The sequence below is a fragment of the Lissotriton helveticus genome, chromosome 6, assembly GCF_964261635.1.
Source record: "Lissotriton helveticus chromosome 6, aLisHel1.1, whole genome shotgun sequence".
In the NCBI taxonomy this organism is placed as follows: Eukaryota; Metazoa; Chordata; class Amphibia; order Caudata; family Salamandridae; genus Lissotriton; species Lissotriton helveticus.
In genome coordinates this window covers 1,275,099,214-1,275,123,693 of record NC_136067.1, presented here as the reverse complement: position 1 = coordinate 1,275,123,693, position 24,480 = coordinate 1,275,099,214, and the positions used below count along the sequence as shown (strand labels likewise).

Genomic DNA, 24,480 nt, shown 5'->3' with positions numbered 1-24,480 from the left:
CTGAAGTGGAAGAGAAGTACTTGCATTGGATGTGTCATCCAGTTCAGAAAGTCGTTTTAATTTGTTTATTCAATGGTAGACACTTTCCATTCATAAAAAAAAAAATGAATTAGGACGGCACATTGAAGTCCTCAGCACTATCCGCGTCATGCTAAGGACGTCAAAGGGTCGGCCTCAGGACTGAAAAGTAAAATGTTACTTGCCTTGTAAGCATCTTTTCATAGCAAGTAATGATGTAGATTAACATGCTGTTCATACTCCATCCGTCTAGCGTTGGGCTTGGGAGTGTGCAAGTTGTTTTGCTTTGAAGAAGTCTTGAGGTATGAGGTCCAGTGACCCCCTATAGCTGGTAATGCGCATGGGCATTGACTCTATTGTGTTTTTTTTTTTAACTTTATTTTCATTTTTATAGTGTACAAACATTCAATACTCCCCCCCCCAATGGCATCAAAACAGCACGTATTCACATCGGCTGACTCATTAAGGCACGTTAGCTGGCTAGAGGCTCCACTGAGCCACATGATCTCTCTCAAAGGCATAGCAGAATAACATACAAGAGTTGCATTACTGTGAGTACATAGCCAGTCATTGACTCTATTGTTAGATGGTTTTCTGTATGGAAGGTGAGGTTGAAAATGGAGCGTGGTGAGCACGGAAATGGAGAATAGTGATAGAGAGAGAGATGACCACGCAGAAGGAAAAGAAGAAAGATCTGCAAAATAGAAAGGCTTCCGGGAGGAAGCTGGGCATATATGAATCGACAGCATTACATGCTTTGAATAGATGCTTGCTTACAAGGTAAGTAACATTTTCACTTTGAGGCATGTGTGTCTGTAGATACACTTGCTGTGCGTAGACTGTGAAGCAGGACTCCCCTATTCGGTGCCAAGGCCTAAGGATATTGCAGAGTTCTGGACAAATTTACATAGTACTTCCTGGCCAACATTATCTTGTTGGTTAGCCAATACAGCCACGCAATAGTGCTTTGTGAAGTTGTGTGGTGTAGACCAGGAAGCTGCTATACATATGTCAGCCATGGGAATGTTTCCTAGGAGTGCCGTAGATATGTACAGTGGGCCCTAGGGGGATAGACAAAGGTTTTGACTTTTGCATAACACGTTTGGCTACATTTTACAATCCACTTGGCTATGTCAGATATGGAACGAGCCAGCCCCTTGTGCAGGATTGAGTATGCAACAAAAAGTTGTTGAGTCTTGTGAAAAGTCATTCTATTTACATAGTACATTAGGACTCTCTTGACATCCAGAGTATGAAGAGCCCACTATGGAACGAAATCAGGTTAGGGAAAAAACTAGCTTCTCTATGGATTGTTTTTAAGGTGGCAGGTCGAGACCACCTTAGGAAGAAACTCAGGATTGGTACGCAGGACAATCTTAACCCTGTGCAATCAATAGAAAGTTTGTTCCAGCGTTAAAGCTGGGAGCTCACTAACACGTCTGGGAGAGCCTATTGCAACAAGAAGAATTCCAGGAGAGGAACTGAAGGGGGCACAGATGTAGGGGCTTAATGGAAGGAGGTATAAGTGTAGTGGAAACAGTGCTAAGATTCCACACAGGGGCTGGGATGGCCAGAGGAGGAATGCCTCTTTTCAAATCCTCCATTAAAGCTTTGATGACAGGCATCTTAACGAGAGATATGGTTTCTCTATTTTGAAGGTAGGAAGCCACTGCGGCTAAGTGAAGCCGGATGGAAGTGAAAACTAGCCCACTGGTAGCAGCCAATGTCCAGGACCCTGGGTCTTAAGGGGTCAATATACCATGCCTTGAAAATGTTCATGTATCCCAGAAGATGATTAAGATAAACAAACTCTAAGACCTGCAAGGTTGAGCATCCTGGAGTCGGGGTGCCTGATCACACAGAGTACCATATAGATGAAGTCCGACCTTTTGGGTAGCCTCTTGTGCGTAACCACCAATAGTTTGAGGAGTGTGGTGAACCAAGGCTGTCTGGCCCAAGTGGAAGCCACCAGGATGAACTTGAGGGAAGTCTGCCAAAGACTCCAGCAAACGAATGGAAGAAGTGGGAGAGAAGGAAAAGCATAGGCAAATATCCCTGACCAGTTGATCCATAGTTTATTGCGGATGGACTACGGGTACCTGGATGCGAAATTTGGGTATCACACTTTTTTTTGTGTGGCGAAGAGATCTACATTGGGGTACCCCCACTAAAAGGAAGTACGGGAGGAGGACTTGCAGGTAGAGTTCATACTCATGGACTTGTTGCAGCATCCTGCTGAGGATGTCTGCCAAGTTGTTGTCCACACCGGTAAGGTACTCTGCCATCAAACGCACTGCAAAATGCCATGTGCCAACACTGACAGCTGAAACGAACGAGTGCCACCTGCTTTCTGTAGGGAATACATGACAGACATGGTGTCCGTCACAATGAGAACCACCTTGCCCATGATGTGTCACTGGATTGCATTCTACACTAAGTGGACGGCTGACAGCTCCAGGTTACTGACATTGTGGCTCTGGTGCTTGGGTTTCCACTGTCCTTGAAAAGTGAGGTCTTCTTAATGCGCCCTCCCACCCTGTGAGGGTGAAGCATCTGTTGTAATGGTAATCTGTGGAATAGGGTTGTGAAAGGGCCAACCCCTGCATCAGGCTGTGTCAAGGACCCCACATGCCTTACTGTGTGCCTGTCGAGTAGTCTCGCAGGGATGATATGAATAACCTCCACCGTCTCCCACCTGCTTCCTTGTCCTACCTTAATAGTACCAGACCGGGGCGTGGTGACAGCCGGGGGAAGGCATCCGGGTATGGATGTGCCTGAAGGTATGGTGAAACAATAATGGACCCTCCTTGGTGATTGTTGTCTTCCTGCCTTGGAGCCTGAAGGAAGGATAACCCACAAACAATCGCTAGCTGTAATAATCAGTGCTTACACTCATTCCCATGCGTTCGCTAAACAGGAAGGTAGACATAAACAATAGTCACCTGAAGGAAGTGAAGATTGCAGGTTTCTCAGGATAATAAGGGGATCCTAGCCTGCCATATGATGTGGTAGCTCCTGACTGCAGGTAGGAAGAAGGTAACAATGCGCTCCTGCGCTTGGTATCAGGTATAAAGGTCAAGGAAGTATAGGTGAAGCGTTCCTCCGCTCACCGTGAAGAAGAGGGGGTGAAAAGGTAATAAGCACCAGTGTTACCACCAGGGAGAACGAGGGACAGAACAGTGTCGCGCTCCTGCGCTCACCGTGAAGAAGCACTATTCAGGGCAAGAAACGGTAACGTGCTCCTGCGCTTACCGGGGAAAACAGGGCTATGAATGGTGACGCGCTCCTGCACTCACCAAAGACAAACAGCAAGGCAATGTACGGTGTTGCGCTCGAGCGCTCACCATGATGTTGAAAAACAAGGAAAGAACGGTAAGACGCTCCAGCGCTTACCATATGAGTCTTGGGGAACGAAGCGTGCACTGGCACCAACTCCTGGAAGGATGAGCTCCTCAAAGTCGGATGCGGAATCAGAAGCACCGGCGTAGGGGAAGATGTAGGGTTTTGATGGCGTTACCCGAAGTGGTCAGTGGTGACCTGCGGTACTGCGCAGCTGTATAGCGCTAGACCGCCAACCTGCTACACTCACTCCTCGCTACGTTCGGGGACGTGACAGACTGTAGGTGTGATGGGCGCAACTCCTGATTAACACTAAATCTTCCCAGTGACCCTCTGCTCAAGACCATTGTTGCGCTAAGCATTCCTGCCACAGGCGCAAGTGTAACCTGGTGTGGGGGGACTATGTCATTGCAGAAGGCCATCATGCCAATGGAGGTGCATGACTGTTCTGATATGGATGAAATAGAAGGAGCAGCACTTGGAAGGACTGCAGCCTTGCAGGACTGGGAAGGCCTTGCTCACTACTCGGGTGAGGACCGCCTCTAGATAGGATTGGATCTTAAGGGGTTGGAGGTGAGACTTGGTGGTGTTGCGAGTAAACTGCAGGTCGCCTAAAAGGTTTATAGTGACCTGATGTCTATTTTAGATACTGATGCTGAGTTGCGCTCTGGATCAGTCCATCGCCTAAGTAAGGGAACACATAGATGTTCTGCCACCGTAGGTGTGCAGCTTCCCCCGCTACACACAACGTAAACACCCTGGGGCGATAGTGACGCCAAATGGCAGTACCTTGAACTGATACGGTGTGCACTGATCATAAAATGGAAGAAGCAACAGTATGCAAGAAGAATTGGATGTGGAAGTAGGAGTCTTTGAAATCAAGGACAGTCGTGAAGGATCAGTTACTTACCTGTAATCCTAGTTCTATTCCAGGGGTATCCTCATCAAAGTCATAAGCACTGAATATTCCCGCCCATGTGCGGAACCCCGGAAATAATATAAAATTATATATGGAAATCACATATATCTAGCACCACATATATATATGTACATATATCATTTTTTCTCACACCAATGCAGCCCCAAAACTGAGGCTAAACAATGTAATTACCCATACATAGACTGTATTTGCAAGCATATAAAAACACATTAGGTCAAATCGCACTTGAACTCTGTGTTTTAATGAGCAACACACTCATAAATCCTGAAAATTGCTAATAAATAGACATTGTTAGCCCACAGGCTGCATTGTAAAGCAATACATAGAAAATGAAAGCATTTTCAACAAAAACTGGCACAGTGCCTTTAAGGCAGCCATGACCCCTGGCTTCCCATCATGCCTCAGTAGTGACAGTTAGGTCAGTTGTTCTTTGCATAACCCTGAAAGTCAGGGCTCAACAATAAACTATACACACTTTGACAACGTCTTATTTACCTGGAGAGGCGGGTGGGTTGCTTATGACTTTAATGAGGATACCCCTGGAAGAGAACTAGGATTACAGGTAAATAAGAACAAAAGTTACTTACCTGTAAACTGTGGTTCTCCAGTATTGGTGTCTTTCATAGATTCACATGCTTGAATATTCCCCGTCGTCGAAGTGGGAGTCCCACGGTACATAAAATAGCAGTAACATATGCATGTATACATGAAAAAATATCATAAATGAAAATATACATACATATAATATAATAAAAAGTAAATTCTAAAAGTACCATAGAACATAATAGGGCCATTGAAAAGCCCAAGGGAGAACTCACTTTAGTAGCATATCAGTGTCATTATGTGTTGGTCCACATTCCAGCCAATCAGGCTGTAGCCTCCTCTAGAACCTTCTCCTCAGAAGCCCAAGTCCTCAGATTTTCGAAGCACAAGTAAGTAAAAGTGCCTGAGGAGAAGAGAGCCTCTGAGGGGAGGATGGGAGGGTCGCATGTGAATCTATGAAAGACACCAATACTGGAGAACCACAGTTTACAGGTAAGTAACTTTTGTTCTTCTCCAATATTAGGGGTGTCTTTCATAGATTCACATGCTTGAATAAGAGTAGAAAGCAGTAAATCATCACAGAAGTCATAAAGGTGACATACCAAGCAAGTAAGGTAATACAGCAGACAATATGCAATAAATACCAAAATATTATTAGAAAAAAACCTTTATGACTGGAGGCGGGTAGCAACAGAGGCTCACCTTTACTGGAAAAGATTCCGCAGCACCGCTTGACCTACTGCCGCATCCGCGGCGTCTGTTGATTGCAGGCAGTAATGTTTAGTAAAAGTATGGCTGCTCGACCAAGTAGCAGCCCTGCAGATCTGTCTTAGGGGTACCCCCGCAAAAAGGGCAGCCAAAGTAGTCACCGCTCTAGTTGAATGAGCACGAACTGGAGCAGGAAGGGGCTTCCCAGCCCGTTGGTGGCGAAAGGATATGGTAGAGGATATCCACCTGGTTATGGTCTGTTTGGTAACAGGTTGTCCTTTGCAAATTGAGCCATACGCCACAAACAATTGATCTGACTTTCTGATAGTTGCAGTACGTTGAATGTAGAATTTGAGACAACGTTTCACATCTAATGAATGCAATGACCGCTCAGCTGGAGTTTGCGGAGCAGGAAAGAAAGTCTTCAGGATTACAGGTTCGTTGAGATGAAAGTCACTGGGAACCTTCGGGATGAACTTAGGATTAGTTCGCAATGTCACAGCCTCATTGGAGAATTGCAGGAAAGGAGGCTGTATGGTAAACGCCTGGATGTCACTGACACGTCTTGAGGATGTCAAGGCGAGCAAGAGAGCAACTTTCCATGTGAGAAATTTTAGACTTGCAGAGTGGATAGGCTCAAATGGAGGTAGAAGTAGTTGAGACAAGACCAAATTTAAGCGCCAAGCAGGTGGAGGGCGACGGATAGGTGGAAACATCCTAAAAAGGCCCTTGTAAAATTGCTTAATGATTCTCGAGGAACATAAAGATGTGGAACCATCATGGCGGAAGCGGGAAATCGCCGCCAGGAAAACTTTAAGAGTTGAGTGTGACAGTCCTGATCTCGCCAGGGATAAAAAGAAAGGTAAAATCTGTTCAGGTTTTGCAGTCATGGGGTCCAAATCTTTAGTGCGGCACCAGACACAGAAACGCTTCCATTTTAATTGGTAGGATTTTATGGTGGATGGAGCGCGAGCACGCGCTAACACCTCCCTGCAGTCCTCATCGATATTTAAACGTGCAAATTCATTGTACTCAGGTTCCAGGCATGGAGTTGGAGGTATGCTGGATCCGGGTGACAGATTTGTCCCTGCTTCATCGTGAGGAGGTGAGGTAGAGGATGAAGCGGTAACGGGTCGGACTGCGAGAAGAGGAGCAGGTCCGTGAACCATGGACGCCTCGGCCATTTGGGTGCAATCAGGATGATGTGGCAAGGTTGGAACCTCATCCTGTGTAACAGGCGAGGGATCAGAGGAAGTGGAGGGAAAGCATAGATGAAGTCGTTTGACCAATTGATCGAAAATGCATTTCCGCTCGACTCTCTGTGGGGATGCCGACTTGCAAAGCGTTGGCATTTCCTGTTGGCAGCAGTCGCGAAAAGATCCATCTGCGGCTGGCCCCACCGCCGGAAGATGAACTCGACGGTTGGTTGGTTGAGTTCCCACTCGTGATTGTCCGACGACGCCCGGCTGAGTGAGTCCGCCAGAACATTGGCCACACCCGGCACATGAATGGCTGTGAGATGAATTTGACGTTGAATCGCCCAATCCCACATTTCTTGTGCCAGTTGTGAAAGTAGGAGAGACCTCGTGCCGCCCTGCTTGTTGAGGTAGTGCATGCTGGTGGTGTTGTCCGTCCTCACCAGCAAAGTGTGTCCCTGCACTAACCTCTGGAAGGACTTTAGGGCTAAGAAAATCGCCAAGAGTTCCAGACGATTGATGTGCCAAGTACGTTGGGTCGTTGTCCACTTTCCTTTCACAGACATGCCGTCGAGATGCGCTCCCCATCCCTCGAGAGACGCGTCTGTTGTAAGCGTCAGATTTGGAGGTTCGTCTTGGAATGAACGGCCCGCAGATATGTTTGGAGGGGGAGCCCGCCACTCCAGCACTTTCTGGATGCGAGGTGTTAGAAGGACCTTGTCCTCAAATAACCCTGACACCTGTTTCCACTGCTTGTCTAATTCCTCCTGTAGAGCCCTCATGTGCAATCTGCAATTGGGGATAAGTTGGATGCACGAGGAAGCCATGCCAAGGAATGATTTGAACATACAGACAGAAACGTACAGTTTTGATTGTAGGAACTGCACCATCTTTACCATGCGGTCCTGTCTTTCCTGGGAAACAAACACTTTCCCCTGCCGAGAATCTAGCGAGGCTCCGAGAAAATCTCGCCTTTGCGACGGATGAAAGTGTGACTTCTGGCAATTGATTGAAAGCCCCAAGGTTTGGAAGAGGGAGACGCAGACTTGAGTGTGCTGCTCCGTTAGGTGAAAAGTCTTGGCCTTGATGAGGCAGTCGTCCAGGTATGGATAAAATTGGACACCTTGGAGATGCAGGAAGGCAGCTACCGGGGCTAAGATCTTGGTAAAGACCCTCGGTGCTGATCGAAGGCCGAATGGTAAGACTTTGAATTGGAAGTGTAGCTGTCCGACTGTGAAGCATAGATACTTCCTGTGTCTGGGGTGAATTGGCACATGGAAATATGCGTCTTGGAGGTCGATCGTTGAAAAGAATTCCCCTGGATTGAGATAATTCAGAATTTGAAGCAGAGTTAACATCTGAAAAGTTTTCGAAATGATAAATTTGTTCAGGGCCCGTAAATCTAAAATTGGACGCCATTCCCCCGACTTTTTTCTGACTAAGAAAAATCAGGAATAAAACCCCTTGCCGCGTTGACCTTGCGGCACGACCTCAATGGCTCCTTTTTTGATCATCAATTTCACCTGGGCCAAAAGTTCTTTGAGGTGGGGTGAGGGTGGCCCCGAAGGTGGACGGGTGGGAGGGAATTTTGTGAACTCCAGGGTATGTCCTTTGGAGATAACGTCTAAGACCCATTGGTCAGAGGTGATTTCGGACCATTTGCAAAAGTATTTTGAGATGCGACCTCCAAGATTCACAGGCGGCAGGAGAAAGGAACTGAGACTGTCACTGTTTTTTATTGTTTGAGCCACCTCTATAAGTTGTTTTCCATTGGTATGGTCTCGTGGTGGACTGACGATTTTGGGATTGGTAGGAACCCCTCTGTCGGTTATCGTTGTAGGTGTTGTAAGAACGATATTGACCTGATCCTGGAAAAGTAGAGGAACCTCCGCCTCTACCTCGCACCCCCCGAAAGGGCCGTTTCTTGTACTGGAGGGTAGCTAAGGACTTTGCCGTGTCGGTGTCCTTCTTTATCGACTCCAGTGCATCATCTACGTGTTTGCCAAACAAAGAATCCCCGTCGTACGGCAAGTCAAGGACCTTTGCTTGTACCTCTGGACGGAAGGTGGTAGACTTCAACCAGCCTTGACGCCTCAAGACTGCAGCCCCAGCCAATTGACGGAAACCCGTGGAGGAGATGTCGAGCGCGCAATCAATAATTTCAGATGAAATTATCTCTCCCTCCTGAATAATGGCCTGCGCTTCTGCACGGACGGCATCGGGTATTTGAGGAAGCAGTGCGGCAATCTCGGACCACATCTGGCGGTCGTAACGGCCCAAAATAGCTAAGGTATTAGCCGCTCTCACGGTGGTAGCCGCCATGGTCGTACATTTTTTACCTATAGAGTCCAATTTGCGGACTTCCTGATCAGGAGGAGACGTGAGTGGTGTAGCAGGATTGCGGGATCTTTTCTGTGCTGCTTGAGTTATAACAGAATCGGCCTTTGGTTGTGAAATCAAACAGGCAGGGGAAGACGGAGGAGCCTTGTACTTCTTGTCCAATCTGGGCAAAACTGCAGGTACAGAATTCGGATGTTCCATTAATTTAAGGCCCTCCTGCCAAATATGGTCAATGATTGGTATTGTGTGGGTTTGTCTTCGTGATACGTCCTTAAAATCGTATAAGAAACATTCACTGTCATCTTGTTGTCTCTCGATTGTGAGATGAAAACGCTTCGCAGCACGGACCATCAAATTATGGAAATTTGCAATGTCCACTGGAGGCGATGCTAGTGGTGAGGTGGGCGGAGTGGAGGGTGTGTGAGCCCTGTAATCATCCCACTCATCCATATCGACGTCATTGTCGTTGTCACCCGTGTTGTGAGGGTCAGGATCCTCGTTGTCAGTGTCTGGACGAGCACCCCCTGGTGACGCAGGTGCAAAGGGGAAGGTGCTTGAGGAAGTAGTGGTTGAGGTTGTGAAGGAGGAGGTGGAAGCACTGGAGAGGCAGGCGTAGATGGTGGGAATCTACGGTTATAGTCATCGAGCATGAGCTGCAAGTTCGTGACCAAAGACAAAGGTATTTGGGTAACCGGCTCCGAAGTAAGTGGTTCAGAGTCCTCAACTGGAAATAAATCTTCGACGTTATGCACTTCGTCACCCTCATCACTATACTCCTGACATTTAATGTTCAAATCAGATGGACTAGATGCCTGATTGAAAATTTGCTCCACCTCTGAATCATTTCCGGATTCTTCCTCACCAGACTGAAACAATTGTTCTGGAAGATGAGTCCCACTTCTCACTGGACTCAGTTGAATGAGAGGAACTGTTCGTAAAGAAGAAGCAGTCACCACTGTAAAAGTGGTAGCTGTGGCTAAAGGTTGATGAGACGACAACGAGCCCGTTGACGTCAATGCGGCAGTCTTAGAAACAACCTGAGGCGTCTGTGTCGTCGTCACTGATGAAATCGGCGCGGAAATCGAAGGTTTTTTCTTCGTCGACGAAGATTTCTTTTCCGTCGACGGGGCCGTCGACGAGATTGGAGCCTTACTCGTCGACGATGATGTAGACGTCGACGGAGTCGCCGACGAAGATATGATGGTCGTCGACGGAAGCACCGTCGACGAGGCAGCCGTCGACGATAAAGGGCCCGTCGACGAGTTGCTTTTGGACGATGATTTGATCGTCGTTGATGAGGTTCGCGTCGACGAGGGGAGCGTCGACGATGACTTCTTCGTCGACGGTTTGGCTTTGGCACTCGTCGACGAGATCTTCACAATAGACGCGATGGGTCTCACCTCCTGGGCCATAGTCGACGAGGTAATCGTCGTCGCGCTGGTTGACACAGAACATGTCGTCGTCGACGTAGAGGCTACAGTCACCGACTTCGTCGTCGCTGAAGACGTCGACGGACGCGTCGACGAGCCCGTCGATGAGCCAATTCCAGTTTTTAATGCGGAAATTGAGGCTTTGGGCGCAGACGTCAGAGAGCCAGGTCCCGTAGACGTGCCCTGAAGCGAATCCTGTGGGGAGACAAACCAGGAGGATTCCAACAGTCTACTTTTCTTCAGAAAAGGAGATGGAACCTCAGTCTCAGACCCACGCTTCTGAGAGGATTTTGAAAAGCCAGATGATAAACTGCCTACCTCAGAAAGTGCAGACTCTGAAGTCTTCAACCTCTGTAGCCACAGAAGGAGACGGGCCTCTCTATCTCTCAGAGTCTTGGGTGGAAAAGTGCGACAGTACTTACAGTTTTTCACTTCGTGGTCTGGGTAGAGACAGCAAATGCATTTACTGTGTGGATCCTCATGGAAAAGGCGCAGTTTACCACAAGAAGGGCAGGCTTTAAATAAAGATTTCTTATTAGAAGACATTTTCTTGAGACAAACAGCTTGAGTTTGAAGAAAAACTGAGCAGAGCTCAGGGAGACTCCCTTCACACGACGTGCGGTAGAAAATCTGAGCACTTGGGCTCTGAGGAGAAGGTTCTAGAGGAGGCTACAGCCTGATTGGCTGGAATGTGGACCAACACATAATGACACTGATATGCTACTAAAGTGAGTTCTCCCTTGGGCTTTTCAATGGCCCTATTATGTTCTATGGTACTTTTAGAATTTACTTTTTATTACATTATATGTATGTATATTTTCATTTATGATATTTTTTCATGTATACATGCATATGTTACTGCTATTTTATGTACCGTGGGACTCCCACTTCGACGACGGGGAATATTCAAGCATGTGAATCTATGAAAGACACCCCTAATACTGGAGAACTTATCCTTCTCTTCCAGGGGATCCTCATCAATAGTCATAAGCACTGAATACAATAGCAAGCCCATCAACCACCTGCAGGTAAATGAGAAACACATGACCCAACCAAAGATTGTAACAGCCGAAAATCAGCCGTTAAACAGATTCCTCAAGGAGGCCTGGCTTACCTGGGTATCTGCTCTAGTGTCTGAATCTAGACAGTAATGCCTGGTAAATGTATGGACGGACCTCCAGGTCGCCGCCTTACAAATCCCAGACATGGGCACATTATGAAGAAAAGCTGTAGTGGCCGCTTTCCATCTGGTGGAATGTCCTTTGGGAGAAAACGCCAGGGTCTTCTGCGCCAATTGGTAGGCAAGATTGATACACGAAACTATCCACCTTGAGATGGAACGTTTCGAGGCTGCATAACCTGATCTGATCGATCCATAGTTGACAAACAGTTGATCAGACTTACGTATAGATTTGGACCTATCAAGATAGAATTTTAAAACCCTTTTCAGGTCCAAAGAATGCAAGGCCCTCTCAGCTGGAGTGGAGGGATTGGGAAAAAAGGTGGGTAGAGAAATGATGGTCTGGTTTACATGGAAATCTGACACCACCTTAGGTAGAAAAGAGGGATGTGTCCTCAACACCACCCTATTCAGATGGAAGACTGTATAAGGCTCTTTGGAACAGAGCGCTTGAATTTCGCTCACCCTGCAGGCTGACGTGATTGCTACCAAAAAAGCAGCCTTCCAAGAAATATGCTGCAAGTTTGCTTTATGAATGGGTTCGAAAGGAGGACCCATTGTTTCGATAGCACCAGGTTCAACTCCCAGGGGGGCGACGGAGAGCGTAACGGAGGGTAGACCTTCTTCAAGCCCTGTAGAAAATCTTTCACAGCCTGTAACTGGAAAATAGAAGGTTGGGAAGGTGACCACCAATAAGCTGTTATAGCTGCTAAGTGCACCTTAATGGAATTACATTTCAACCATGCTTTAGCCAGATATAATAGGTAAGGGAGAATGACCTTTTCCTGACCCTTGATAGGATGACAATTGTTCTTCGTACACCAGATATAGAAACGCTTCCACTTGCATGCATATGATTGCCTTGTGGAAGGCCATCTCGCCTCTTTCAAAATGGACATGCAGTCCTGTGGCAGTCCTAGGTGGCCGTATTGTATGACCTCAGGAGTCATGCTGCCAAATTCAGTGACGGAAGGTTGGGATGATGAATCCTCCCGTTCATCTTGGATAGCAGGTCTGGCCTGCATGGCAGCCTCTTGTGAGGACACTCAGACAGATGTAGAAGGTCTGTGTACCACCACTGTCTCAGCCAATCGGTGGCAATGAGAATCATCCTTGTGTACGAGTGAGTCAGCTTGCTCACCACGTTCAGGATTAGTGGAAGGGGTGGAGAGGCGTACACAAATTCCCCTGACCAGTCTATCAAAAGGGCATTCCCTTTCGATCCTGGTCGGTAGAATCTTGAGGCGAAGTCTCGGCATTTGGTGTTTTCGTCATCCGCAAAGAAATCTATTGTGGGACGACCCCATGACTGGAAGATGCTTTCGACTACCTCGTCGTTGAGAACCCAGTCCTCTTTGTCTTCGAAATGCCAGCTTAGAGCGTCCGCTCTCACGTTCTGTTCTCCTGGGAGATGTTCTGCTGTGACTGACAGATTCGGAGCCAGGAGCCAATGCCACAGGTTTTGCGCTTCCAGGGAGAGGGTGCGTGAGCGTGTTCCTCCCTGTTTGTTCAGGTAGTACATGGTGGTGGTGTTGTCCATTTGTACTAACACTGAGGATGTTTGAATCGAGGGCAGGAAAGCTTTGAGGGCTAGATGGACTGCCCTCAGCCCCAACATTTTGATGTGGCAGGAGCACTCTTTGGGAGACCACAGTCCTTGCGTCTGGAGATGACCCATATGTGCCCCCCAGCCTTGTAGAGAGGCATCTGTTATCAGCGTCTGGGCAGGCGGAGGTTGATGGAACGGAACGCCGACTTGCATATTTCGCCTTTTCATCCACCAAGGTATGGACGCTCGTGCTGTGCTTGACAAAGTTATCTTGTCGTCCCAGCGAGCTGACTGCTGGTCCCACTTGTCCTGCTGGAGAGGACGCATCCGTTAATGTTAATGGGCATTTGTAGAGCGCGCTTACACCGGGTGGCTTCATGGCGCTTGACATCCGTAGTCTGGCATTGGGGACCAGAAAAATGCAGAATGCCATTGACCCTAGCAGGGAGGCAATGCTTCGCACCGTCACATCTCTGTTCCGGAGAACCAGTTGGCATTTTTGAGTGATGGAAGACTGTCTCTCCTCCGAAGAAAACACTTTTCCTGCCTCGGAGTCTAGCAGAGCTCCTAGGAAATGTATTTGCTGCGTCGGCTGTGAGGTTGACTTGTTGACATTCACATGCAGACCCAACCGATGGCATAGATCGTTTCAGCTCAAAAAGTGATTCCTTACACTGTCTGGGGAAGGACCTTTCAACAGCCAATCGTCCAGATATGGGTACACGAAGACACCACTGCGATGCACTTCATGAACACTCGGGGAGCGGACTTCAACCCGAATGGGAGGACTTTGAACTGGTAATGAGAGGTCCCCACCCGGAAACGGAGGAATTTCCTGTGACTGTGAGCTATTGGTACATGAAAGTATGCATCTTGTTGGTCCAGCGAACACATCCAATCCCCCTGCCTGAATTGTGGATATATTTGATGAAGCGCCAACATGCGAAACTTTCTTTTTTGACGTAAAGGTTGAGTGTCCGCAAGTCCAGAATGGGCCTGTACTCCGCTTTCTGGCCTTTTTTCTTTACCAGAAAGTATCTTGAATAAACTCCTTTCCCTCTTTGAGATCTTGGTACCCACTCGATAGCTGATTTTGTGAGAAGGGTGGCTTCCTCTTTTTGTAGGAGTTTTAACTGATGACTCGATGTTGGCAGTGGAGGGATAGAGGGAGGTTGATGTTGAAACCGAAGAAAGTAACCATTATGAAGCGTAGCTAACACCCAGCGATCTTTTGAATTGGCCCGCCACTCTTCCATATGATACGCGATGCTTCCCCCCACTGGAGTGGACAACGGCGCTGGGGGAAGAGAGGACTCATTGTTTGGAATGCGCCTTGTTGGAGTTATTGCCTTGTCGCTGATTACCTCCGCCTCTTGAGGAGCTTTTTCCTGCTCATGTCGGTCTTGACCCTTCTGCCACTGAGGGGTTTGAACATTCGTTTGGGAGGAACGCTTGTTGTAGGGGCGGAACCTTTTGCGGAATTCTTTTTTCTTTTCAAGCCCTACAGCTTTTAGCGTGTCCAATTCCGTCTTCATACGCTGCATTTCCTCATCGGTGTGTGAACCGAATAGAGATGTTCCAGAGAAAGGCAGGTTCATGATCAGTGTCTGAGCTTCTGGCTTCAGGGCGGTACGGCGCAACCACGAAGACCTCCTTGCACATACCCCTGTGAGCATATCCATGCGCCGACATGGTAGCTCCATCCGCTGCAGCACTAATAATCTGGTTGGAGACTAGGCTGTCCTCCGTAAGGATCTCTTCGAAATCCCTTCGATCTTCCTGAGGGAGTTTTTAAACGAAGCGCTATAGGGAATCCCACAGGGATCTATCATAGCGGCCCTATAGCGCCTCGGCATTGGAAATGTTCAGCAAGGAGGCCGAGGTACCGCATCCTCTTCATCCCCAGGAGTCTTGCGTCTTGCTCTCCTTGTCTGGAGGTACAGTGGAGGAAGATGCCACGGCATGGGTCTTTCTTGGCGCTGTGATGATTACTGAATCCGGGGGAAGGTCGGCTCTGAGGAATAGTGGGTCCTCCTAAGGCGACTGATATGTTTTAAGAATCCTCGCCGGTACTGACTTGATGGTCGCAGGCATGAGGAATACATCCATGACTGGTTCTATTATCCCTGGAACCAAGGGAAACAGAGGTTTGTCTGCGTCTTGTGGTGCAGTGTTTCAAAAATCACTGAAGACTTGGTCTGGCGCGCTATCATGGGAATCCCCAGCTTAAGCGCCCCTATGCCTAAGATGTCCTGGAAAGTGAAGATGTCGTCCACTGGCGAGATTCTCGACGGTGGGCAGTCGGTTAATGTAGGAGAATAGTCTCTATGGGAGCAAGTAGACGATTAAGTGGTAGGAGATCTGCGCTCCCTTTCCTGCTCCTTGATTTGGACCTCCGCCTGCTTGAGCGCACTGGGGTGCACGTTCGCTCTCTGGGCCTGGAAGGAGGTCGATCCTGATCCACCTGCTGCGTTAATCGAGCGGCTGTGTCTTTGTCGCGGGCCAATTGGTGTAATGGTCTGTACCACCTAGGAGACCGCCTGATGGAAGGCGACTTTTGTCTTTCTCTCCTCTCAGGGGAACGTGCTGGAAGAGATGGATTTAACTCTTCGTGTCACAATCTAGCCGGTGAATGCTCTGATGCACTGTACGAAGAATAGATCACAACATCCGAGGTCTTAGATGCTGATTCCCAGTAAGAGACATGAGAGCCTGAGGGAGATTGTGAGAAGTTGGCCTGGTATATGATGTTCACTATTCTAGTGAGCACCTTGCACCAGTCCAAACAACCCTTATGGTGATGGTTGTAAAGTCAACCTTATAGACCAGCTATCCTAGTGGTAGCATGGACAAAGCAGTCTTAGGCTAAACTCAAGAGGGCATGTGAAGCCAGCTGTTTTACCATATGTAACCCCTTTAATACCAAGTGAAAGGACACCACACAGGTTGTATATCAAAATATATGTGTATTTATTTCTAACACAATCCTCTGAACTCTTTATGAGGTCAGAGGGACCAGCACATAACAAGATACTTAATTAAAATACAAAGAAAAATGTTCCACAGCGGATCAACTAGCAAGCACCTCCAATTTCCAAAGTCCCATAAGAGTTTTATTTATAATTGTGCTGTAAACCTCCGGGACCTGCTGTGATTGGGTCCCACTGGAATCCCAGATGTAGAATGTCAAGAATAAATGGAGGCAGCACCAAGTATAGAAAAACGTTTGCGCAGTCCTTAATAAGCTGCCAAACCGCGAGCTGCAGGAGAGTAAACAGCAAACAAACGGCCCAACTGTTCGAGTGATTCCGCGTTGGGCCGTTTGTTTGCTGTTTACTCTCCTGCAGCTCGCGGTTTGGCAGCTTATTAAGGACTGCGCAAACGTTTTTCTATACCCTCCTTCTAGGATACATATATATATCCTTGGGACGGTCCGCTTAAGAAATCTGTATTTATTAATCAACGGCCCTATATGATATACTTCCTCATTCCTGGCGAGGAATACCTACAATAGCTCTGGGTCTTATTATATTGATCAGAGTTCCTTGATTCAACTTGACTGCACTACTGGAAGACTGACCACTTATTATATTTGCCCTGACGAAGCTCCTGCTGGAGCGAAACGCGTTGGCTGTCTTGTGCACCTGAAAAATAAGAAAATAAAAAGAAAATATAATTTTGGAATAAACATTTGGCTCCATTGATTCACTTCAAACTTGGTGCTGCCTCCATTTATTCTTGACATACTTAATTAAAATACAATAAGTTGCACAAAATACAGTAATGCCCTAGAGGCACTTCGAACCATATACTAAAATAGTGGTATAAGAACCACGTCACGAACAAAGGAAAGGCCTAGGGCCTGGAGAATCGATGGGGCTACGCTGTACTACTAAAGGTTAGGGAGTAGGAGGCCCACGGGATGCGTGTGCAGTGTCTTTACACGCACGCAAGTTACCATAGAGTTAGAATGGGAACAAAAGAATTGGAAACTAGTTCTTTTAGGACACTTCCGAATGGACTAGGGAAAAGCTACTTGAAACTAGGACACTAGGATAGTCAATACCCACAGGAGTACTGAAATACTCGCGTTACCTCACCAACAGGAAGCGGGTGCATAGGTGTCAAAGTGTGTCGGGTTTCGTCGCTGATTCCTATGGAGCCTTGGAGAAAGATGCTGCAGGCGACCAGGAGAGAAGTGTCCGGGTGGATCCAAGGGCGGATCGAGGATGAAGAGTACCTAAAAGCAGAGGGGACAGAGTCTGGGTCACTAGCCAGTGACCAGGAAGGAACCAGGCGATGTCGCGAAGCAATCAGGTGATGTCGTGAAGCTTGCCTCTGCAGCCACGTGGACCAGGAGGTGTCGACGACGACCAGGAGCTGGGCACGGACTGTCCCATGAAGGATCCCTCTGTCGGCAGGTCGGCTTCAGGATTGGAGTCAATAAGCCTTGGCAAAGGCAACCCACGCAGAAAAGGAAGATGGCTTCTTAATCAGACCAGCAGGGTCTGATGGGCTGCTCCTTTTCAGGGGAGCAGGGGCCAGTCTGGAGCAACTAGACCAGCGTTGTAAATCGAAGGTTTCGTCGTCACAGAGGCCACTAGCCAACGGGCAAGTGACCGGACAGACGCGTCGAGCAGGAAAATGCAGAAGGGCCCCACGCAGAACTTGTGGAGTGTGGAGGGCTGATCTTCGGTGCAGTTGGTGCTCGGGGCTGGGGCTTCTCAATCCCCAATGCACAACTTCGAGGAAAGCCTCAGAAGTTGCACGGGAAGCAATTCGCTGGCTTTCCAAGATGGCCGGTCCCACGTCTCTCGTCGCCTCCACGGGTCTCAGCTCTGCTGTGACTGTGGATCGGGCTGTTGGATGTCTGGAAGTCCGGGTCTTGTCAGGCTCTGTGCTCGGGCTCCGACAAAGCAAACCCTTGACCGCTTGATGTTGCCTGCTTGTGCAGGGTGGTCACTCCTTGACCACAAGGGAGATTCTTCAGTCTTCTACGTCGAGTAGGATGTCGAAGGACCAGAGTTTCGTTTCAGAGTTTCAGTCAGGATAAATCTAAAGTCCTGGGACTCAGCTCCTACCTATATACCAAATTTAGGGGCTGGATTACCTGCTAGGTCCCTCCTATGGGTGGGACCCAGGAAGGGGGTGGTTACACCCCTTTCCCTTTGTCCAGTTTCGCGCCAGAGCTGGGGCTGGAGTGCCCAGCACCGGTTTGAACTGGACTATGCATGGGACACCTTGTGTGCCCCAGGCAGTGTCTCATTTCATTCAGCCCTCCCTGCCCCCATACACTATGGCCTGTCTGGGGTGGTGCTAGCACCTCCCAAGACAGGAAACCTATTGTCCAAGCCTCCCTCGCTGGAAGGACTCCCAGCAGCAGGAGGTCAGACTTGTGTCTGTGGCAGCAGCATCCATTTTGTGATGCTGAGGCTCTGGTTAACTTTAACCGGGATTAGTAGGAACAACATGTCTTCTCCCTCTGGAAGGGTGGAATGCTACCCCCGTCGCCAGAACTGGCAAGGGTTTAGTATTCCAAAGCGTATGACACCTTACACAACATGTTATGAGAAAGCCAAACCAAAGATAGCATTTAACTGCAAGGTTCATCATGCACTTAAGAGTATATGGTATGGCTATATCATAGAACAGCTATAAGGACATGGTTCCGAAAGCTGCAGACAGGCTTATCTCATGCTAGAGCACCATCTCACATAAAACCAAGCACTCTGCCTTCAGGATTGTTAAGGCCTGCCATAGGAGTGACTTATAGGTGCATATGTGTCTATATATAATGGTAGGTATAGGAACACTACACCTAAGCAAGGGGTGATTACATGACCTTGCCCTAGCTGAGTGATCAGCCAGTTGTGTCAGTTTGGATGGCCAGCCAGGGGTGGCAAAAGATATGCTGCAGCCCCTGGTAGGCCTTGGATGCACCTATGCCCTGGGTACCTATAGTACACTATGCAGGGGCTCATAAGGTGACCCAATATCCAATTGGTGATGTACCTAAAGTACATGGTGTGAAATTTAGAGAGAGAACAGCAGGGCTGTGGGTCTGATTAGCAGGCCCACTGCCACATCAAGTCGAAAACCAGTGAAGCAAAAAGCAAAAAATTGGGGTGACCATAGGAAAGCAGACCCTACTCTCCTACAGAGATGACGATAGGCTCACCGGAGGAGAGACCTCTCCTGAAGGACATCTAGAGCGAGATCTGGAGCAACTCTGTGATGCCTGGTGTCTTGGCTGAGACTGCCCTGAAGAAAATCTCTTCATTTTTGAAGGTGGGCTCGCGCGTATAGAAGAACGTCTCCTTGACTTGGAACGCCTCTCCGGCGCTAATGCCGCTTCCTTTCTCGCGTCGACTTTGGAGATCTCTGCATCGACGCTGGCCAGTAACCGGTGACGGAGTTCGCAAACTCGACGTCGACCTTACAGGGGTTTTCTGTGTCTATGTTGGGCCCAACGCCGGTCTCGACACTGGAGGTGGCGGCTGGTGTCTCGACGCAGGGGACTGATGACCCATCCTTGGCGGATACCTGTGGCTCGACATCGTACGCCGTTGGGACGCCGACGGAGCAACCTGCTTCGATGATGAACTCCGGTGATGCGGCATCGACGAAGAGTTTCCTGGCGTCGAACGCCGGTGACGAGGCGTCGACAAAGCGTGCCTCGACAGCGAACGCCTGTGCCTCGGCGTCGAACGCTGGTGCATAGACGGAGCTCTGTGCCTCGACGTCGATCGCTGGTGCGACGACGGAGCGCTGGGCCTCGACATAGATCGCTGTGGCGACGACGGAGGGATCTGCCTCGACGTCGTATGCCCACCTGGCGATGACGAAGGCCTGCCTCTCGATGTTGAACGCCGCCTAGTTGATGTCAATGGAGGTACCTGAGTCTTCGCTGTCAAAGAATGCGTCTTCGAAGGTGCCGTCACAGGCAGCTTTGACGCCGATCCCAAAGCCGACGGAGAACAGGTCGGGACTTTTCTCGACGTCGACCGCGTTCTCCTCTTCTGCTGCCTTTTAGGAGACCTACCTCTTTCAGGGAGGCCATAAATTCTGATTCTCTCTCTGTCCTTGAGGGTTCTCCTTGATAAGCTCTTACAATGTTGACAGTTGTCTGCATTATGAGTCTCAGGGAGACAAAGGATACACACAGAGTGTGTGTCAGTCCTGGCCTTCTTTTGCCACAGGAGGGGCAACTATCGAAAAGTGAAGGCATTTTGACAAAAATAAACCTTTTCTGAAGAACAAAAAAGGCAGCACCAGCACTCTAAAGTCAAAAGACGTCGAGTGAAAGTGAAAAAGTTGAAGAATTTCAATATATTTTTGACAGAAAGTCAAAAAAGGTAGGAGCTGTAAAACCAGGGTCCAGACTGAAGGAGCCGGAAAGAACAACTGACCTAACTGTGACCCCTGAGGCATGATGGGAAGCCAGGGGTCATGGCTGCCTTAAAGGCACGGTGCCAGTTTTTGTTGAAAATGATTTCATTTTCTATGCTATTGCTTTACAATGCAGCCTGTAGGCTAACAATGTCTATTTATTAGCAATTTTCAGGATTTATGAGTGATTTGCTCATTAAAACACAGAGTTCAAGTGCTATTTGACCTAATGTGTTTTTATTTGCTTGCAAATACAGTCTATGTATCGGTAATTACATTGTTTAGCCTCAGTTTTGGGGCTGCATTGGTGTGAGAAAAAAATATATATGTACATACATATATGTGGAGCTAGATATATGTGATTCCCATATATAATGTTATATTATTTCCGGGGTCCCGCACATGGGCGGGAATATTCAGTGCTTATGACTATTGATGAGGATCCCCTGGAAGAGAAGTCGCCTTGCTGCAGCAGCAGAATGGCATCCTGTAAAGTGACTGTGTGGAAGCATTCTGACAGGATATATTTGTTGAGGTGCCTGCGGTCCAAATAAGGCCTGAGGGACCAGTCTTTTTGGGAAACGAGAAAATAGAGAGAATACAACCCTGTGCCTTGTAGGTGAGATGACACTGGCTCTATTGCACTCGCAGAGGAGTATGTCTACCTCTCTCTGCAACACCAACGCCTGCTTCAGGAAAAGGATATGTTTGCGGGGTGCACTATTGGGACTCCAGGACTGCATCCTCCAAAGCAGGTGTGGTGAAACCGGTGAAGAGTAAAGAGACGGGGTCAGCAGATAGAGGAGGTGGGGTCCAGGCAGAGAGGAATGGTGGTGAGGTGGTAGATGGATAAGTCAATGGCAGAGGGCTGGTAGCCTTATGTTTCTTGTGATTGCTTAGGTGGTGGCAGCATCTTGAGGGCATCTTTGAAACTGAGTTTCCCTTAGATCCATCTGTGGTGAATGCCGGTGGCTTAGTGAGGATTTAGACAGTATGAGGTATGAGGATGGAGTTGAGTTTATCCAGCAGTTTTTGGTTCAACAGAGCTGAGGGTCTGTTTCGGTGCTGAGGGTTTCGGTGCCAGCATGTGGGTTGCTATTGCAGAGGGTCTTTGATGGCAAAGGTTTCAGCTCCAAAGGGCAGAAGGTCATTTTGGTGCTGCCGGAAGGAAGCGATCAGCATTGAGTGCATCAGCTTTAAGAACATCTTCGGTGCCGAGCTGAGGCAGGGAATGGGGACCAAATTGCCAAATTGGATGTTCGGGACGACGATGGCTAGTTGGCAGTGGCGACTAGAGACCTGTCTCTAAGCATTGAGAATGGATGTCTGGCACCTGGATGCGGGCTGCTCAGAATGCGAGCGGTGTCAAGGAATAGGGGAGAAGGGATCGTACTCACAACATGTAGTTCAGGTCTGATCTGGATCTAGGCTCTGGCAAGAAGGCCTCCTACGCAGCAGACTGTAACAGCTGAAGCTCCCCACTCAAGGTCCTTGCTGCCGAAGAGATCTAGGGTGTCGTATCCGCAACATTTCAAGTACATAAACTCGACAGAGTCTTCTTCGAACGTAAGGAGCAGCAGGCGTCGCAGGAGGTTTTGTCAAGTTCGGGATGTAGGAACAGATTACAGACCTGGTGGAGATTGGTCTAGGAGTACTTGGCACAGCACCTAGAACAGTGTCGTTCCATCACAGGAAAGACAAGCTTGCCATGGAGAAAGCAAAAAGGGGTTCCTTGAATGGAAAAGCCCTAACTGGAGAGCCAAAGTCACCCGGAGAAATCACTGCAGTTGTGTTGATCCAGAGCTCCATCGCACATGTCCGAAACCAACAGCGGGGAAATTTTTTTAACAACGGAGAAGATGCCCATGCACATTACCAACAAATAGATGGCACTGTACCTTGTGCCTTGAGAAAACTTCTTCAAAGCAAAACTTCAATTCAATTCAAATTTCTTTATTCGGTAACTGACAAGGTGGACCATAAACGTTCATGTATATCGAAACAAATATAAAATTCCAATTTCTTATTTCGTTAAAATATTATAAAAATCATGACAAAATAGATTTACGGTATTTAAAAACATGTTTTAAAAATACAGTTACAGAAGCAATAATAAATACATTATCTAGCAATTGCAGAAAGCGAATAGCTAAGTGGCATTGTCTCAAACCCAATCTTTTTAATGTTGGAATAATCCACATTCTTCTTGGGTTTGAATAAAATTTGCAGAAAAACATTATGTGTATTGTCGATTGGGTCGAGACATCATCCTATGAACATTTGCTTAAAACTCTTGACCAATCATTTGGTGTAGGAAAACTTAAGGATCTGTGTAAAATGTTCAGTCTAAACCGGGTTAACAGAAACCTATCATAATCGTTAGTTGTTAGTACGATATACGATTGTATGGCAGTAGTTGTTTGGGTCATATGATAGGTTTGAACTGTAGACTTCTTTAGTTCTAAAGTGTTTCTAATTTCGTCCAGATGATGTATACAACTTGCTTGAGATCTTTCCTGGACACGGTACTCAATGTTTGTGGATCATTATAGTATTCAGGACGGCCTAATTTAGTCAGAAAAATTCTTACGTATTCTAGCCATCTTATCCAACTTACTCCATCCATCGCCAAGGCATCTGTTAGTATTTAACGGTTGAAAACCGTCTCCTCTGAGGTCCAGACTTTGTGCCACAGGAGGATTGGTTGGATCTTAATTAAGTCCTCCAGGTAGGGCATACCCAGTTCTTGGTGGCATACATTATTTGATGTGCTGCCTGGAACAGCCAGGGGCGACCTGAGAAATTTGTTTTCAGCAGTTTGCAGTATATTTACCCCTGCATAACCCCATATTCCAGCTCCATAAGTGGAAATAGCCACGCTTTCTGCTCTATAAATCTGTAGCATTTCAGAAGGGGAGCATCTGCCTAGTTTTCTGCTAAAATTTAGCAGAGCCATCAGTGATATCATAAATAAAAGTCTTCTGGCCCTAATCGCCTGGGACCAGGAACCTGAATGATCAAATAAAATTCCTAGATAGGAAAAGGTTATTACTCTATCAATTGGCTTGGAATGTATAAAAAGGGTTTTAGTCTTCTTTTTTAGTCCATTCCCATGGTTCATTGTAAAGGTTTTCGAACAGTTAACAGTAAGCCCCAAACCTGACATAAAATTGATAAACGTATTGACTACATTCTGCAGTGCAATCGGAGTGCGGGCCATGAGGGCCGCATCATCCGCGTACATGAATGCTGGGATGGGTTGGGTCGATGCAGCTGGTAAATCCTTGCACTCCTTGACCAGAATGGTATTTAGGTTGTTTATATATTATTCAGAAGAGAAACAGGGCTAAAATGCACCCTTGTCTTACACCCCTCATCACTTTCGAGTGCTTAGAGCACTCGCCCCCCTTCCATACCAAACCCTGGCCCTTGCCCCTAGCTATAGCTGCCTTAAAAAAGTGACTATTACAGCATCTGCCCCCATTTCCTCTAAAACTGTCCAAAGCTTCTTGTGGATGACACAATCAAATGCCGCTGTTAAGTCGGCAAATGTAAGGTATAGATTTTCCCTTTTGGCCTTTGTGTATTTGTCTATAAAAATGTGTTAAGTTTAGGCCCTGTTCTATTGTGCCCAAGCTTGTGCGGAAGCCATATTGAAGATCATTTAATATTGACTTCTCTTCCACCCATAGCTGTAACCTATCTAGCAGGACTCGCCCCACAATCTTAACTGTAGAGTCCAGCAATGATTTTGGGCATTAACAGGCTGGGTTTGCCCTGTCGCCTTCTTTGAAGATAGGCACTATTATGGATCATACCAGGTCGGTGGAAAGCCTTGTGAGCAGCAT

General features: G+C 47.6%; 1 protein-coding gene across 3 annotated transcripts in view; it reads right to left on the bottom strand.

The window, feature by feature from the left end:
- The window catches only part of LOC144763429 (serine/arginine-rich splicing factor 7-like), a 277,744-nt gene that overhangs the window by 162,291 nt on the left and 90,973 nt on the right, over window positions 1–24,480 (bottom strand). The window lies entirely within an intron of this gene.